The sequence below is a fragment of the Zootoca vivipara genome, chromosome 3 (assembly GCF_965207765.1).
Source record: "Zootoca vivipara chromosome 3, rZooViv2.hap1.1, whole genome shotgun sequence".
Taxonomy (NCBI): Eukaryota; Metazoa; Chordata; class Lepidosauria; order Squamata; family Lacertidae; genus Zootoca; species Zootoca vivipara.
In genome coordinates, this window is record NC_142586.1 from 27,162,226 (window position 1) to 27,178,268 (window position 16,043).

Genomic DNA, 16,043 nt, shown 5'->3' on the forward strand with positions numbered 1-16,043 from the left:
AATCACAGAACACACAGAAAAGCCTCTCCTACGTAACACATAGAATGAATATACAGCTACCGTGAGTGCATGCTGAGCATTTGAAAGTACACACAACAACACTATATGCTGGCGGCTCCCAATAGTTTTATGTGTGAAAAGATAAGCCAAAGCCAGTTTTTGATGCTCTGTTATTTTAAGGCATTAATGTACTATTTGTACATTTGCCAGTAACCTTATCTCGCTGCCGCACATGATAATTACAGCAAGGTCCTTACCACCAGAGACTGTGAGCTTCACTTTCAGTCTTATTTTTGCAAGACTCCTCTGGTTCCAGTAAAAGCTCTTTATGAGCTTTTCACAGCTCACACTTCAGCTGTTGTTCAGATATGTACTGTGGTGGTTCTCCTGCCCTTTCCCCCTACAGCTTCTTAGTTACATAAGCGACTTAAGCCATGCATTGCATCAGTCAGAGATATTTTGCACTTGATCTCTTTATTTCATTGTTGTTGAATCAATACTCTGTATGAGAATGAAGTTACACACTTAAGGACAGGGCCCAGGATAGGTGGGTGCAGGGAGTACACCATACCGCTGCCTGGGGTCGAAAGGGGGCCAGGGAGCTGAAGGAGGGGAGCCAGAAGTTATATATATATATATATATATATATATATATATATATATATATATATATCGGGTTTTATAACAAAAAAAAGACAAAAACACAAAATGACAAACCACATGGGGAACACTCCATGTGAGATACAACAAATATACAAAATACAAACCTACAAATAAATAACAAACAGAAATGAAAAACTACATTACAGAGAAACAAAAATTAATGTAGTCTTGTTTATATATCTAAATCCTGACATTGTTGACTTCCTCCTGTCCCCCCCAACTGCATTTCATTGTATATCATCTTTAGTAATTTCTAAATCATGGTTCAAATCTTATTCTGACTTACTTAACCTATTTAACCTTAATTTCACATTTCATAATCCATTCTAAACTTAATTAACACCTATATCTGAATCTTACTATATTTAAATGGGGGGGGGAGAAAAGAAAAAGTATAAACAAATTCTTTTCTACAACCTCTATGTGCTTCCAAATCTTAAACATTCTCAATATCTCAATATTACACTTATTTTTCAAATAAATTTTAAATTTCTTCCAATCTTCTTCCACTGACTCTTCCCTCTGGTCACGGAGTCTCCCGGTCAATTCAGCCAGTTCCATAAATTTGATCATCTTCGACTGCCACTCATAGGTAGATCTTCATTCTTCCAATTCCTAGCCAATAAAATTCTCGCTGCTGTTGTGGCATACAGAAAAAACGTAACATCTTTCTTAGGTATTTCCTCTCTAACTATCCCAAGTAAAAAAGCTTCTGGTTTCTTAATAAATGTGTTTTTCAACACTTTTTTCATTTCATTATAAATCTTTTCCCAGAAGATCTTTACCTGGGGGCACGTCCACCACATATGGAAAAAGGTTCCTTCTTGCTTCTTACATGGGAGCCAGAAGTTTTCTGGGACCTCAGAAAATGTTTACATATATTGTGTGAAGACTAGCATTTGCATTTTGTGTAAGACTATGTAAAGAGCCATGGCCCTTATTCCCCCACCCGCTTCCTCTTCTGCCAACGTGCCCTCGCTTACTTCTCCCAGGCAATCCAGAGAGGCGGCACTGAAATCCCAGGGAAAGATAAAAGCGAGTGATCAAGGGAAGAAGGTGGGCTTGCCTTGTCTTTCATGCTCCACCTACTGAGGGGACTGCCATCTGCCAGTGAAGGGCAGCAGGTGTTGGCCGCCAACAGTGGCCCAGCTTCAAGTAGAGGAGGGCAAAGCGGCCCATTGCCACCATTATCATCATAAACAGATGAAGAACTGACTACATTTTACAGACAACTCTCCTAATAATTAGGAGATTAAATTGAAATCAGGAGATGGGTGGGGTATAAGTAAATTATTATTATTATTATTATTATTATTATATTTGCATTGATTCAAGTTATATTTTTAAGGTATAATAAAAGGGGGGGAACCCACTCAAAAAAAGAAAAGAAACCCACCCAAGATATTTCATAGTGCTCTGCTTCATTAATACTATGAATAGAAGACTGGAGAATTATTCATCTCTGTGTATTTTAATTTGGACTTTCTCTGACAAAAGGAGTAGTTGATTTGGAATTATTGGTTAAATTGAGAAACAGTGTTGCTCAGATATAAAGTCTTTCTTACAGCTGAGCACAACTCAAGCTATTTCAAAGTTTGCAGGGAAGCTCTTGCTGCATTGTTGTCGTTTTGATCAAACGAGCACAGCTAGGAGCTGCAATTTTTACTTATATTTATAATATTGCTTACAAATCTGAAACTGACTGAAAGAATGGTGAAGACCGGAGAACATTTTAAAAGTTGGAACAGAGGCAGATCAGTTATAGCATGAGGTAAAGGGCAGTTTTAGATGGTCAAGATTAGGACCTCTGTGTCTAAGTCTTTACTGGGTATCTGCTGAAGGCTGGGACTTTAGCAGGAAGTGGCAGAAACTTACCTACAGGATCCAAAAACATGAAAAAGGCAAGTCACAGAGAAGGTTACCTAGTTTGATGAGTGCTAGAAAGGTGCCTGCTATCTGAGACATCTTAGAAGCATCAATCAAAACTGAAACTGAAATGGTAGAAATGTTTAAAGTGCATCATCAATATTGTACTATTCTTGGGAGAATGTGGTCTAGCATTTATTGGTTTCATCCCCTAGAATTGGAGATTCAAACAATAGCAAATTTTTAGACTCATTGAACTGCTTTCTAGGTGGGACCCCATCCTTCAGGAACACGTGCTAAGTGTAGAAGAGCCACAGAAAAGGAGCGAGCGGCTTGAAGTTCATTATCTTGTCCCCTGGCTCACAAAGTGAATTTATTGCAGAATGCTTGAATCTTGTGAAACAACACATTTTGCTTGAGAGGCAATCAGCAAACTATTTTGCAGTAATAGTATATTCCACACACCAGATTCCACCCATATTGAACAAACAACATTTCTTTTCAGATATGTACTTTTAAAAGAAATACAGTATAAGATCGAAGAAAGATTTCTCAAGTTTGCAGATTGTAGCAACAAAAGAGGGGAAGAAATTGTTTAGTTGATAACTGATACATTGGAAGATGAAGGGACGCAGGTGGCGCTGTGGGTTCAACCACAGAGCCTAGGGTTTGCTGATCAGAAGGTCGGTGGTTCGAATCCCTGCGACAAGGTGAGCACCCATTGCTGGGTCCCAGCTCCTGCCAACCTAGCAGTTCAAAAGCACGGCAAAGTGCAAGTAGATAAATAGGTACCACTACAGCGGGAAGGTAAATGGCGTTTCCGTGTGCTGCTCTGGTTCGCCACAAGCAGCTTTGTCATGCTGGCCACTTGACCTGGAAGCTGTACGCCAGCTCCCACGGCCAATAACGCGAGATGAGCACTGCAACCCCAGAGTCGGTCACAACTGGACCTAATGGTCAGGAGTACCTTTACCTTTACATTGGAAGAACATGTTGTTCCTCTCAGTGATTGTAGAGCTCAAGCCTACAATAATGGGGCAAATATGGCCAGAAAATACAATACAGCACAAGCAAGGATACAAGAACAATGCTCAACAGCATTTTTTTAACCTTGCGGTTGTCTCACATTAAACTTACAGTATGTGGAAATGCTGCTGCGGAAGACATACATGTTTTTGGAACAATTCAAATGGTTTTCCCAGTAGTAATGTATGGAAGTGAGAGCTGGACCATAAAGAAGGCTGATCACCGAAGAATTGATGCTTTTGAATTATGGTGCTGGAGGAGGCTCTTGAGAGTCCCATGGACTGCAAGAAGATCAAACCTATCCATTCAAACCTATCCTGAGTGCTCACTGGAAGGACAGATCGTGAAGCTGAGGCTCCAATACTTTGGCCACCTCATGAGAAGAGAAGAATCCTTGGAAAAGACCTTGATGTTGAGAAAGATGGAGGGCCGTAGGAGAAGGGGACGACAGAGGACGAGATGGTTGGACAGTGTTCTCGAAGCTACGAACATGAGTTTGACCAAACTGTGGGAGGCAGTGGAAGACAGGAGTGCCTGGCGTGCTATGGTCCATGGGGTCACGAAGAATCAGACACGACTAAACGACTAAACAACAACAAACCACCTGTTCAGTTCTTTTCATTGTACAGTAGTACCTCGTTCTGGAGGTCCATTCTTAACCTGAAACTGTTCTTAACCTGAGGTACCACTTTAGCTAATGGGGCCTCCTGCTGCCACCACGCGATTTCTGTTCTCATCCTGAAGCAAGTTCTTAACCTGATTTACCTTCCCGCCGGAGCAGTACCTATTTATCTACTTGCACTATGACATGCTTTCAAACTGCTAGGTTGGCAGGAGCAACCATGGGAGCTCACCCCATTGCGGGGATTAGAACCACCGACCTGATCGGCAAGCCCAAGAGACTGAGTGGTTTAGACCACAGCGCCACCCGAGTCCCTGATTTAATACTTAGCCGGGCCAAATCCACAAGATGTTCCTGAGACATCACAGACCTTAAATAATTCTTAATTAGCTTATGTTTGCTAAATGACCTCTCTCCAGAAGCTACTGTTGCTGGAATTGTTAACAGTATTCTTAAGCTAGCACAGACATTTGGAAACAGGTCGGTGAGTTCTGTACTCCGTTAACAAGTTCAGCAGATCTACCGGTAATGGCTTTAACTGTGCATTTACAAAATGTGTGTTGTGTGCTGTGGGTAAAATGTTTCATTTCTTTCCAAAATCATCTCCATTAAGGTCAGCAGGATATTGCTGTGATAGAGCTTTTCTCTTCACATTATTTACGGACATTGTGAGACATTTTCCACAAGAAATCTATTTTTTCTGTCAACTGCTTAACAGCATTGAAATGAACAGTTAATCCTGCTATAACATTGTCTATCAAAATGTCAAACACACACTTTTGGAAGCAGGCCTCTTCTGGAGTATCATCTGTTTCATTCCTTTCTTCCAAGTTAGCACCAGGTGTGCTGTCGTTATTCCACCATCACATACAGTGGTACATTGGTTCTCAAACCTAATCCATTCTGGAAGTTCATTCCAAAACCAAAGCGTTCCAAAACCAAGGCATGTTTTCCCATAGAAAGTAATGCAAAATGGATTTATCCGTTCCAGACTTTTAAAAACAACCCCTAAAACTGCAATTTAACATGAATTTTTACTATCTAACAAGACCATTGATCCATAAAATGAAAGCAATAAACATTGTACTGGAGTCACACAATCAATCAGTAGCTGAATTGGGTTCCACACGGACCTCAGCGAAACACTCAAAATGGAAGAGCGGCACTCAAATTGGAAGCGTTAACACTCAAAACGGAGCACGTTCAGCTTCCGAAAAACCTTTGCACGCCAGAACACTTACTTCTGGGTTTGCAGTGTTTGGGTTCCAAGTTGTTTGAATATCAAAGCATTTGAGAATCAAGGTACCACTGTATACAGTAAAGTTTTATTTCTTGTTTCTAAGAGATCTGTGAGAAGAGCTTCTGTGTTTGCTACTTCAACATCCAGTGTGGCATCTCTAGCTTGAATGACCTTGTTGCATCTATGCCAGCTAATATTTTTTTGGGGGGGGGTTGTGTGTTTTGTTATGCCAGCTAATATTTTGTACCGCACGGCTGACATTATCACACAGGCAAAAGATGTCACATATAATAAAACTCCATGGACTTCATATATTGTTTTGTCCATCAAATTTAGTTCTAGGAGATATTCCAGTGCTAATTTCATGCCAAGCAAGTGAGCTGCAAGAGGTTTTGCACATTCAACACAATCTGGTCAACATGTTTCAGACATACAGTATTTGTCCAATTCCTGTATACAGGGTCTACCCAAAGATGTAAAATGGCTGTTCTTTTCCAAGAGAACAGTTAGGCTGAAATGTGTTGAACATACTAATTGTAAGACATAGCCCTCTCAACCTGTTAGCATTTTTTCTATATCCAAACCGTAAACTTCTGCATCTGTTAAAAGGAATTCTCTTTTTTTCCACACCCACCCACTGACTTCTCCCCTGCCATTCTCTCTATTTGTTTAAAAACAGCCATTGTGAGATTGAGAACATTTGTCTTGGAGGCTGTGCTGTATTCCAGGTTGGTGTAACCTCAGGAAGTTGCCTGATAAAAGATGTCCTCTGTCATCTGACCCGAAGGATCTGTCAGCAGATCAGCTGGATCTCCCTGTGTTGACAAGATCACAGATGACTGAGCATGGAGATATGTAAAGAAATAGCCATGCCCTCTAGATACATCCAAGTGGGCCTCCCTTTCATAACACCATCTCTGTCATCGTCACCCAAACAAGGCACAGTGTCTATTGTGCTTTTCCATGCCCTTTTAAGTGTTCTCTCACTGCAAGTCTTTTCCAGTGATGCTCTTACTGTAGTAATCTTTATTTGCCTTCAGCCGGCTTTTAGAAATTACCTTCCTTTTAAAAAGCTAGCTGCCAGATGGTCTCTTTTATATTTTAGCTTAATTTAATCTTGAGGTCATTACTATTGGAAAATTTTCTCTTGTCAGTTTCGCCCCCTCTTCAGCAAGACAGCAGAATGATTCCACTGTCGGTACATAAACATGAATGGCAACTCACTGCGACTGCATATCCTCATCTGCTCTTCAGGACGACTTTGTGCATTAGGTTGTATATAGCTCCTGTTGGTTAATTGCGCAGGATTTTATTCTGATTGTCAGATATGCAGTAAATGATTTCTTTGTTTTATATTGCTTGCTTTGAAACTCTCTCTGCAGAACTGGGTTGTAAATCATTGCAGAAAACTATTAAATTTTGATTTATACAGATAAAAGAGGTGATGGCTTATTAACAATGGCTTTATTGTAATGTATATGCAGCTTTTTTACTCCCTTCAGCATTCTCATTTCAGTACCAAGGGATGGTAGTTTTATGCATGTGTTGGAAAAATACTTAGAATATTGGGGAGGAAACCAATATTAATATTGGAGGATGACGTATTTTGTAGCAAACGTGTGCCTGGCCTATTCCAGGTGACCTACATTTAGGAAAACAGCCTAAAGGGAGGTAAAGAGATGCACATTCATTTGTCCCTGGATTGTTGTTGTTGTTTAGTCGTTTAGTCGTGTCCGACTCTTCGTGACCCCATGGACCATAGCACGCCAGGCACTCCTGTCTTCCACTGCTTCCCGCAGTTTGGTCAGACTCATGTTGGTAGCTTCGAGAACACTGTCCAACCATCTCGTCCTCTGTCATCCCCTTCTCCCTGTACCCTCCATCTTTCCCAACATCAGGGTCTTTTCCAGGGAGTTTTCTCTTCTCATGAGGTGGCCAAAGTATTGGAGCCTCAGCTTCAGGATCTGTCCTTCCAGTGAGCACTCAGGGCTGATTTCCTTCAGAATGGATAGGTTTGATCTTCTTGCAGTCCATGGGACTCTCGAGAGTCTCCTCCAGCACCATAATTCAAAAGCATCAATTCTTCGGTGATCAGCCTTCTTCATGGTCCAGCTCTCACTTCCATACATCACGACTGGGAAAACCATAGCTTTAACTATATGGACCTTTATCGGCAAGGTGATGTCTCTGCTTTTTAAGATGCTGTCTAGGTTTGTCATTGCTTTTTTCCCAAGAAGCAGGAGTCTTTTAATTTTGTGACTGCTGTCACCATCTGCAGTGATCATAGGACCCAAGAAAGTAAAATCTCTCACTGCCTCCATTTCTTCCCCTTTTATTTGCCATGAGGTGATGGGACCAGTGGATGCATATGTGTAATTCAAGATGAAACCACATGGTTTATGTTTGTTACAATTAGTGAGGAAGGAGGGTACATAATGTAGATATTTACAATGAAACAAAACCAAAGATGTGTTTTTAACTGGCTCTTTTCATCCTATAGTATTACTTACAGGTGTAATGGGTCGAAATAAATTTAAAAATTAAAAAATTGTCCAGTAGCACCTTAGAGACCAGCTAAGTTTGTTCTGGGTATAAGCTTTCGTGTGTATGCACACTTCTTCAGATACACTGAAACAGAAGTCACCAGACCCTTATGGGAGGGTGGGAGGGTGTAATGGGTATCATTCACCATCCATAACCTTGTAGATCATGCATAGGCAAACTCGGCCCGCCAGATGTTTTGGGACTACAACTCCCATCATCCCTAGCTAACAGGACAGGGGGTCAGGGATGATGGGAGTTGTAGTCCCAAAACATCTGGAGGGCCGAGTTTGCCTATGCTTGTTGTAGATTATATTTGTTTCTTCGAATTCCTTTGTATGCTTCTGGCATAATAAAATCATGACTTTGTTCTCAGTGAGAAACTCTGGGCGTTGTGTGTGTTTGTTCTGTTAATCGTGAATGGAGTGCAGTAAAAGTAAAGATAGAAGAACCCAAAAGCCCTTGATTATGTGTGATGTATTACTGTTTTCCCTGCATAAAGTAGAAATTGTGAGAAGCTTCTTCTCCTTGCAACCCGTCAGAAAGTACCTGTATATCACATATCTTTCAAGGCAAAGCAATAGAACTACATGGTGGCATAAAGCACTCAAGATTGAGACTTATTTAAAATTCTTTATTCCATTCAAGTAACAAGGGAAGTATGAACTATTTCCTTTCAGGAGGTTTTTCTGCCCAAATTCCATTGATTCCCGCCCCCCCCCTCTGTTTTCCTGCCTCCTCCAGCCCTGCTTGGAATTTTTCCAATATCAGTCTCTACGGAAGCTCCAATGGGTAAATAGTTTGTCCTAAGATTTATGTCTTCTCTTGTCTAAAACAAAATGTTTTATAATGCCTATTGGAACATTGGGATTAGCTATTTTGAACAACAGTGTAATTTCCACCCCTATTCTCTTGCTTCTTTCTTCCCTTTTGAAATTAAGGAGCCAGCACTCGTTCGGAATTTCCCTACATTACTTTGTGTGCATTGGAGTGCTGCCATTCTTGAAGGGAAATGTGCAGCTTCCGCTGAGTCTCTATTTCTGGTTCTTTGTTTTCTTTGCATATTTTCTATAATAACAACCACCACCAAACATCAGGCCATTGAACTCATATATTGTGATAACCAGTACAGTGGACACTCAGGTTGCAAATGTGATCTGTGTGGGATACATGTTTGCAACCCGCAGCATTTGCCACCCACGTCTGCGCATGTGCAGGTTGTGATTTGGTGCTTATGCGCATGTGCAAAGCACAATTTAGCACTTCTGCGCATGCACCGAACCTGGAAGTACTTCCGGGTTTGGCGCGGAGTGCAACCCGAAAGAACGTAACCCGCAGCGGACGTAACATGAAGTATGACTGTAATAGTTTCAGGCTGGTATTAAGGCTGCCTTTTCGGAGCTCCTCGTGGAATGTTCTTGGGAACCATAGGGATAGCCACAGGTTAATTTTTTTGTCAGCAAAATGTAGCAAGAATATCTCTCATTACTTAATCTCATTGAGAAGGCAGTGGGTGCCATTATCTGCTGGTATTTTCATTTTAAAAGGAAATAATATCAAAAGAAGACTTTTTCCCCATTGCAAATGGACTCACTGCAACTTAACTTACAGGAGTCTTGTTAACTAGAATGTCAGGTCCTACACACAAGACAAGATCTCTTAGCATTTGATCTAAAATGTCCATTCTATTTGCACTGCTAAAAATTAATACAAAGACCTGTTGAATATCTGGCTACATGTGATCAACTCCTGCCCGGAAACCAATGTCCCCACTGTGGAAGGACGTGTGGATCCAGAATTGGCCTCCACAGTCATGTACGGACCCATTGTTAAAACCGTGTTTATGGAAGACAATCTTACTCTGATACGAGTGGTCGCCAAAGAAGAAGAAGACGACATGTGAACACACATATGCATGAACCCCTCTGAAAACATCTGCATGTGCATTATCATAAAATGTCTCAAGTGTTCACTTGGTTGCCCTCATTATTTTGTACTGAATTTCCCTTTTACATATTTGGATATGGATAGAGTCTGCCATTTTCAAAATGGTGTAAGTTGTAAGTTAGACCAAGTCCTCTTCTAGACCTATGTGTTGAACTAGCCTGAGGAATGAAGTGTGATTAATCTGCTTCTGATTCTAACCACCTTCGGCCATCAATTTCTCCGGATTTAATTTCTCTATTTATAACTAGCAACTTAAAGAGTTGAGATACAGTCAGACACACCACTAGTCATTTTGAACATTTCTTGGGAACCTTTTTTGGCCAGAAGGCTCAACCCCTGTCCCAACCTCTGGCAGACCAAGTTTGACAAGTGAGCAGGGCCATCCAACTGTCATCTGATGTCATGATGACATTGGATGGTACTGCACATTGAAGCCCTGTTTGTTGGGACTTCGAAGCACAAAGCACAGGGCAAGGCAGTTGCAACATCCTTTTGCAAACAGCCCCGTGTTGCCTTTTGAGTGCTGTGGTTTTGGGGAAATGACCTCAAGGGCCAATCGTTACCCTTAGCAGGCCAAGTTTGGCCCATGAACTAGATATTGTGCACCCATGGTCTACACAGTACAGTTATTCTGTGGCTGAAGTTGGTAGAGAAGGTGATACTCATTTGACATAGGGAAAGCTCATTGGAGGTTGCTACTTGGTTTGTCATGCTTTTCATAAACCCTTCTCAAGATGTTGTCACATTATGCAATGTGTTGTAGGTGGGGCTTTTTTTTAAAAATGATCTAGAAACTTCTGTTTGGGATATAGTGGCAAGACTGTTAACTGGGACTGGGTGATATAAGCACATCATGCCAGTGCTTTGCCACCTTCACTAGCTTCCAGCCGGTTTCCAACCCTAATTGAAGATTTTGCAAAGTTGTTATTAATTGTTATACATAGGGTATAGTGCAAATGTAGCCATGCTCTGATGTGATCAAGGTGGATTCACCTGTGTGACTTTATGCCAGGGGTTGTCAACCTGGTCCCTACCGCCCACTAGTGGGCGTTTCAGGATTCTAGGTGGGCGGGTAGGGGGCTCTATGGCACAAGCTGAATCCTCCTTCCATCAAGCACTGGTGGGCGGTAAGGAAATTTTATCATCAAGAAAGATGCATTAGTGGGCGGTAGGTATAAAAAGGTTGACTACCCCTGCTTTATGCAATGAAACAAATGACTGTAAACAACCCTAATTGTGTAATAATATGCAACTTGGCTCCCTCAGCTAGGAAGACTCTCTTTTAAGACAGAGGAGTTTTAAAAGGCAAGGGGAAAATGGTAACTGACGGCTGATGATAAGACTGTGTACACATGTAACAAGTAGTTCTGGGGAGGAATGTGTCATAGTTATTTTATCACAGTGAACACACTTGGAAGTGTATAAATATAAAATATGAAATGTGCCTCTTAGAACAAAGCAGGGAGGAGAACTAATGCGTTTTATATATCTTCATGCTCCATGGTACTAGATGGTGTGGCACAGCACAGAAAATCTCTTACTAATGCACAGTGTATTTTGATGTGTGTTGCTGGCAACTCATAGATACAACATACACAGTGAGCAGAGCTCTTCCACTGACCCTGTATGCAAGACTGCTAAGCCCTAAAGAGGCTTTGGTTCTGACAGTTAAAGGACATCTGGCATGGAAAGAATATGGACACTGCCGTGATCTAATGTAACTTGTATTGAACATATGTGAGAAGCAAGCAACAGAACTTTGATTCTGATTCACTTTCTTTTATTGTGCATTTAATGCTCCTTTTCATGCTCTTTTCAATAACGTCAAAGGCAAACAAAAAAGTGATAGGAGGATCAAATATTTCTGCCCACTTTGTAATGTGACCTTGTCACTTTCTTGAAATCTTTCAAACAAAATTATATACTTTTGAATGGCACTTTACAGTAAAAAAATGTTTAAATAAAAAGTGCAAAAGCTTGGGGCACATCCTTGGCGTATTTGATTCTGTCCTCAAAATATACTCAGTGGTAAGCCTGCTCCCCCAGCTAACAAGCATTTCTTTCCTTTTGAACTGTGTAGCTCACAAAATAAAACAGGAAACCTTAACCTTGTTTTTAAGCAAATGCAGTACATGAAAAATGGAAGTATTTTGCAATATTCATGTACCGGTATGTTCACTGAACACTTGTATAAATTGTACTTCAGAGCAGGGATAGGTGTGTTCTTCCAAGGGTTGCTATGGGAAAGTCAGAGAATGAGACTCTGGGAAGTGATTTGATCAAAGCCTTTTAGAGCTATTGAAGGAAATGTTAACTTGGATGCCAGCAGCAAGACTTCTTTTCTTTGTCACAATTAATGAGATTTGGGGGCATTTAATTTCGTAGGAACTATCTGAAGCACAAGTTATGCTCAAGGGCATGACATGTGCCTTAATAAATTAATTTAAATAACAGTTATGGGTTAATTTCTCTTAATAAATTGATTGTGCAACAGAAGGCTTATACTAAAGCCCATCCACTGAAAGAACCAGGGCTTTTAAAACAAAACACTGAGTACAAAAGTTAACAACTGAAACAATTCAGTTGTTAGGCATTTTCCTCACCAGGGATGGGGAACCTGTAGCTTCAGATGTTGTTGGGCTACAGTTCCCATCAGCCCCAGCCAGCGATGATGGGAGTTGGAGTCCAGCCATATCTAAATGGCCATAAGCCTCTGATCTAAACAATGAAAAGTACACTGGCTGTTATTCCTGTTTCTTTAGATTACAGAGTCTTCCTGTGACCAATCAGGCACACAGGGAGCACTTTAAATATTATGTAAGATCATTGGAAGCATACTGCTCAGGTGAGGTTGCAAGATGTTCTTAACAAGCTATGCAGAATTCTTCTTTTTTCCATTAACACAAATTGCATCTGAACTTGTGACTGCAGCTGAGTCAATATTTAAAATGGGGAGCAGCCCTTTGGTATTCAGGTAGCGGCTCTTATCTATTTTGTGAATTGAGTGAAATGATCTAGCAGGTCATTCCATGTAAGGACTGACATTATTTTTGCCAGGTAGTGAGGTTTCTGAAAATGAAGTGTTAGAAATTGCCTTCTTGAACATGTGATTTCTTTCCAAACTAAAACACGGCAGTGGGGGATGTTAGGTGTGCAACATCACACATGCACAGTGCATACTTATTGCAGGTGTTGGAATTGGATGAGTGTGCCACACAGTGCAACCATTGCAAGAGATTAAAAATGATTACAAAAGCCAACTGGGAAAGTGTGTGTATGTTTGATCTATGAGGAATATCCTAAGTTATTTTGCCTAACCCCTGTGTTGGAAAAGGGAGCGTGGGAAAAGCAGATAATATAAGACCAATGCGTTTTAACAATGTGAGGCAAAATTGGAACAAAATAAATGGGATATCCTGCAGCGGAAAAAGTCTTTCTCATAGACAGCTGCCCATTTCAGTTTCCATTGCTTCAAACAGATATCATTAAACTGGGTGAGTTTCTTCTTCCTTTCCCATTTCTGTTCCATGATTTTGGTTTCATTGGACATGTAATTAGATAGATAGATAGATGATAGATAGATAAATTTCAATGTGGTTTACAAGTTGCTAATGCACACAGTGTACATCTTTCACAGTGTTGCTCCTTGGATCTAAAGATTTGTTTGGAGGCTTGTTCCACCATACTTGTGGAAAAACAAGCATGAGTTCTAGTGCCTCTTTTGCCATTGTTTCACCCTCAATTTGCCCTCCATTGCACCCCTCATGTGGCCACACTCTTTGCCTCTGCTATGTCCCTTACAACCACACCCATATCCCTTTGAATCGCATCCACAAAGGCCTTTCCCTTCAGAAATGATGGGAGTGTAGCCAAGCAATGTCTGGAGAGCCCCAACTTCCCCACCTCTGACATGGGGCATTTTTGCTCTGATGGCCTCTGGGCCAAATCTGATCAGCCTAGTGTGGAAGTAAGTGGCATTGGTAGCAATAGATCCTGTTGGCAGGCCATTGTGAGGCGTTGCTGTTGACTGACCCAGGGTTTTATGCTGCATTAGGGAGAAAGAAAAAAAGGCAGTTTTCTTCAGAAAGTAAATTGGGTGTGTGTGGAAATACAAGATGCCAATTATTTGTCTTTTTAAAGTAGCTTCTCTGATAGTCCCATTCATACAAAGTTTGTCCATGTTTCCATAGTGAGGCTGGTAATTACAACTGCCCTTTAACATACTCGAGAATGGAAAGGGTTTGGCTTCCTTCTTTCTTCTCCCCACCCTTTTGCGCAAACAGTACATCTTATGTAGCATTCTGAAATAAGGATGGAGAGCCAAGTATTTGCCTAGATGTCAATGTGTGCAATTAGCAGGAGAGTTCCTCTGTGCTCTTTACATGGCTTATGGCTCTACCAGCTGGGAGCTCAGTTTAAACATTTCAACATTTGGGAAGCAAGCAGGGCTCCATTAGAGCAAACAGTGAATAGAAATAAAGCTAGGAGGCTGGGATGTTTATGGTTTCCTTCAATGCAGAAGTAGCTAATGATATAAACACAGGTTTCTGTTTAAATCTGATGTGTTTTATTAATGAGCAGCTGGCTGCTTTTTCTTTTTCTTTTTCTTCTTTCTGTTTCTGAGCAGGATGAAGATTTTGTATCGCCAATGCTGGGTAGAAAATGAATGGAGTATTAATAGCATATCAGAGTGTGTCGTTTCTGAGAACTCTGGTTATGTCACCATTTCTTGATAACAGTCCTGCCCCACCCCCACCCCCCACTTTTGATGCTCATATGCAACTTGGCCTGAGAAACTACAGGCGCATCGGTCTTGGGTTGCTTGTTTTGTCCGTGTTTGTGAGATTCTCAGGCCTATAGTCTGTTGCCAATCCCTCCGTTAGTCAAGAGAAACTCAGGAGGTGGTGAGGAAATCAGAAATAAAACCAGGAATGTGTTTCTGTAGAGATCCCCAAACTAGACAAGCAAATTCACACGATGTGTATGTAATCTAAAAACATTCTCTCTCTGCCCCCCACCCGCCCCAAATCCCAGTGGAGGCACAGTAGCACTGCCAAAAAGCTGCTTCCAAATGTTGGCAGCAGAAGAGCACACAGGTGCAAGCTTTCAGATGGCCAAGCCTAAGAGTCAAGCAGAAGAGCGGCTTACTGCTTGCCAGCCTGGGAACCAAATACATTAGAAGGGTGCTTCTTCCAGACCATCCTGGCCATGTCTTAAGATCTTCTACAGGAAACCCAGTTGCCTTCCCTATCCAAACTATGTTATCCAGCCACAAAAGGGGGTTGTTGTTGTTTTTCAGTGACGACACTCTGGCTTTGCTAGCCGGGTACCCACATGACAATCTCTTGGCTTCCAGGTTAAAAGACTTTATTTACCCAGTTATGTTGTTTAAGACAGGAGTGACTAACCCAGTGGCCCTCCATTCTGATTCCCATCATTCCTAGCTAGCATTGCCAGTAGTCGGGGAGAAGGCGAGTTGTAGTCCATTAAAATCCAAAGAGCCACAGATTAGCCACCCCTGGTCTAAGGTTTAGCTTACAGTTTTAATTGCTGCCTTTTCTCATATTTGTTGTGGATAAATTATGCATTATTAATTTTTGTTCTACACTGTCATAGGGTGGATCTAGACAATGGAAAACCGTGCTATAAATAAGTCAGAAATTAGATCGTTATAACAAAAGAAAGAATTCTCTATGGAAAATTGTGTTTTAAAATTTTCTGCTCTCTGGCGCCATCTGGTGCTGCATGTTTTTAGCGCATGCAAATTGCTTAAAGCTGAAGCTGCATATTGTGTTCTGTTGTGTACAGAATTGTGGTATTTTTAATAGTGTAATTTAAGCTTATGTTTTCTGTGGTGTTTATGATGAAAAGCTGTGTAGGGTGGTTTTTAGAAAAGGTGCTAAAGTAGTCTTTTAAATTGTATTAAACTGTATGTAAATAATGGTGTGGTAGTATGTGTGAGAGAGTTTGCATTCTTTTGCACTTGTGTTGCATTGATAAGCGAGTTCTAACAATATCAATAACCATGGAGTTGTTAGATTGTTAAAATCACAGCCAAATCATAAAAAATAAAGAGCACAACACTGGAGATAAAGTGTTAGGGGAAGTGATTTGTTCCATCAGAAGAAGACATGGACT

General features: G+C 41.0%; 1 protein-coding gene and 1 long non-coding RNA gene across 3 annotated transcripts in view; one reads left to right on the forward strand and one right to left on the reverse strand.

Annotated features, from left to right (window-relative positions):
* The window catches only part of HPCAL1 (hippocalcin like 1), a 74,717-nt gene that overhangs the window by 47,651 nt on the left and 11,023 nt on the right, over positions 1-16,043 (forward strand). The gene's annotated exons all lie outside the window — the stretch shown is intronic.
* The window catches only part of LOC118082391 (uncharacterized), a 28,693-nt gene continuing 27,099 nt past the window's right edge, over positions 14,450-16,043 (reverse strand). The window contains exon 3 of the long non-coding RNA XR_004692258.3: positions 14,450-14,556. This is a non-coding gene — a long non-coding RNA (uncharacterized LOC118082391). The remainder of the gene's footprint in view (positions 14,557-16,043) is intronic.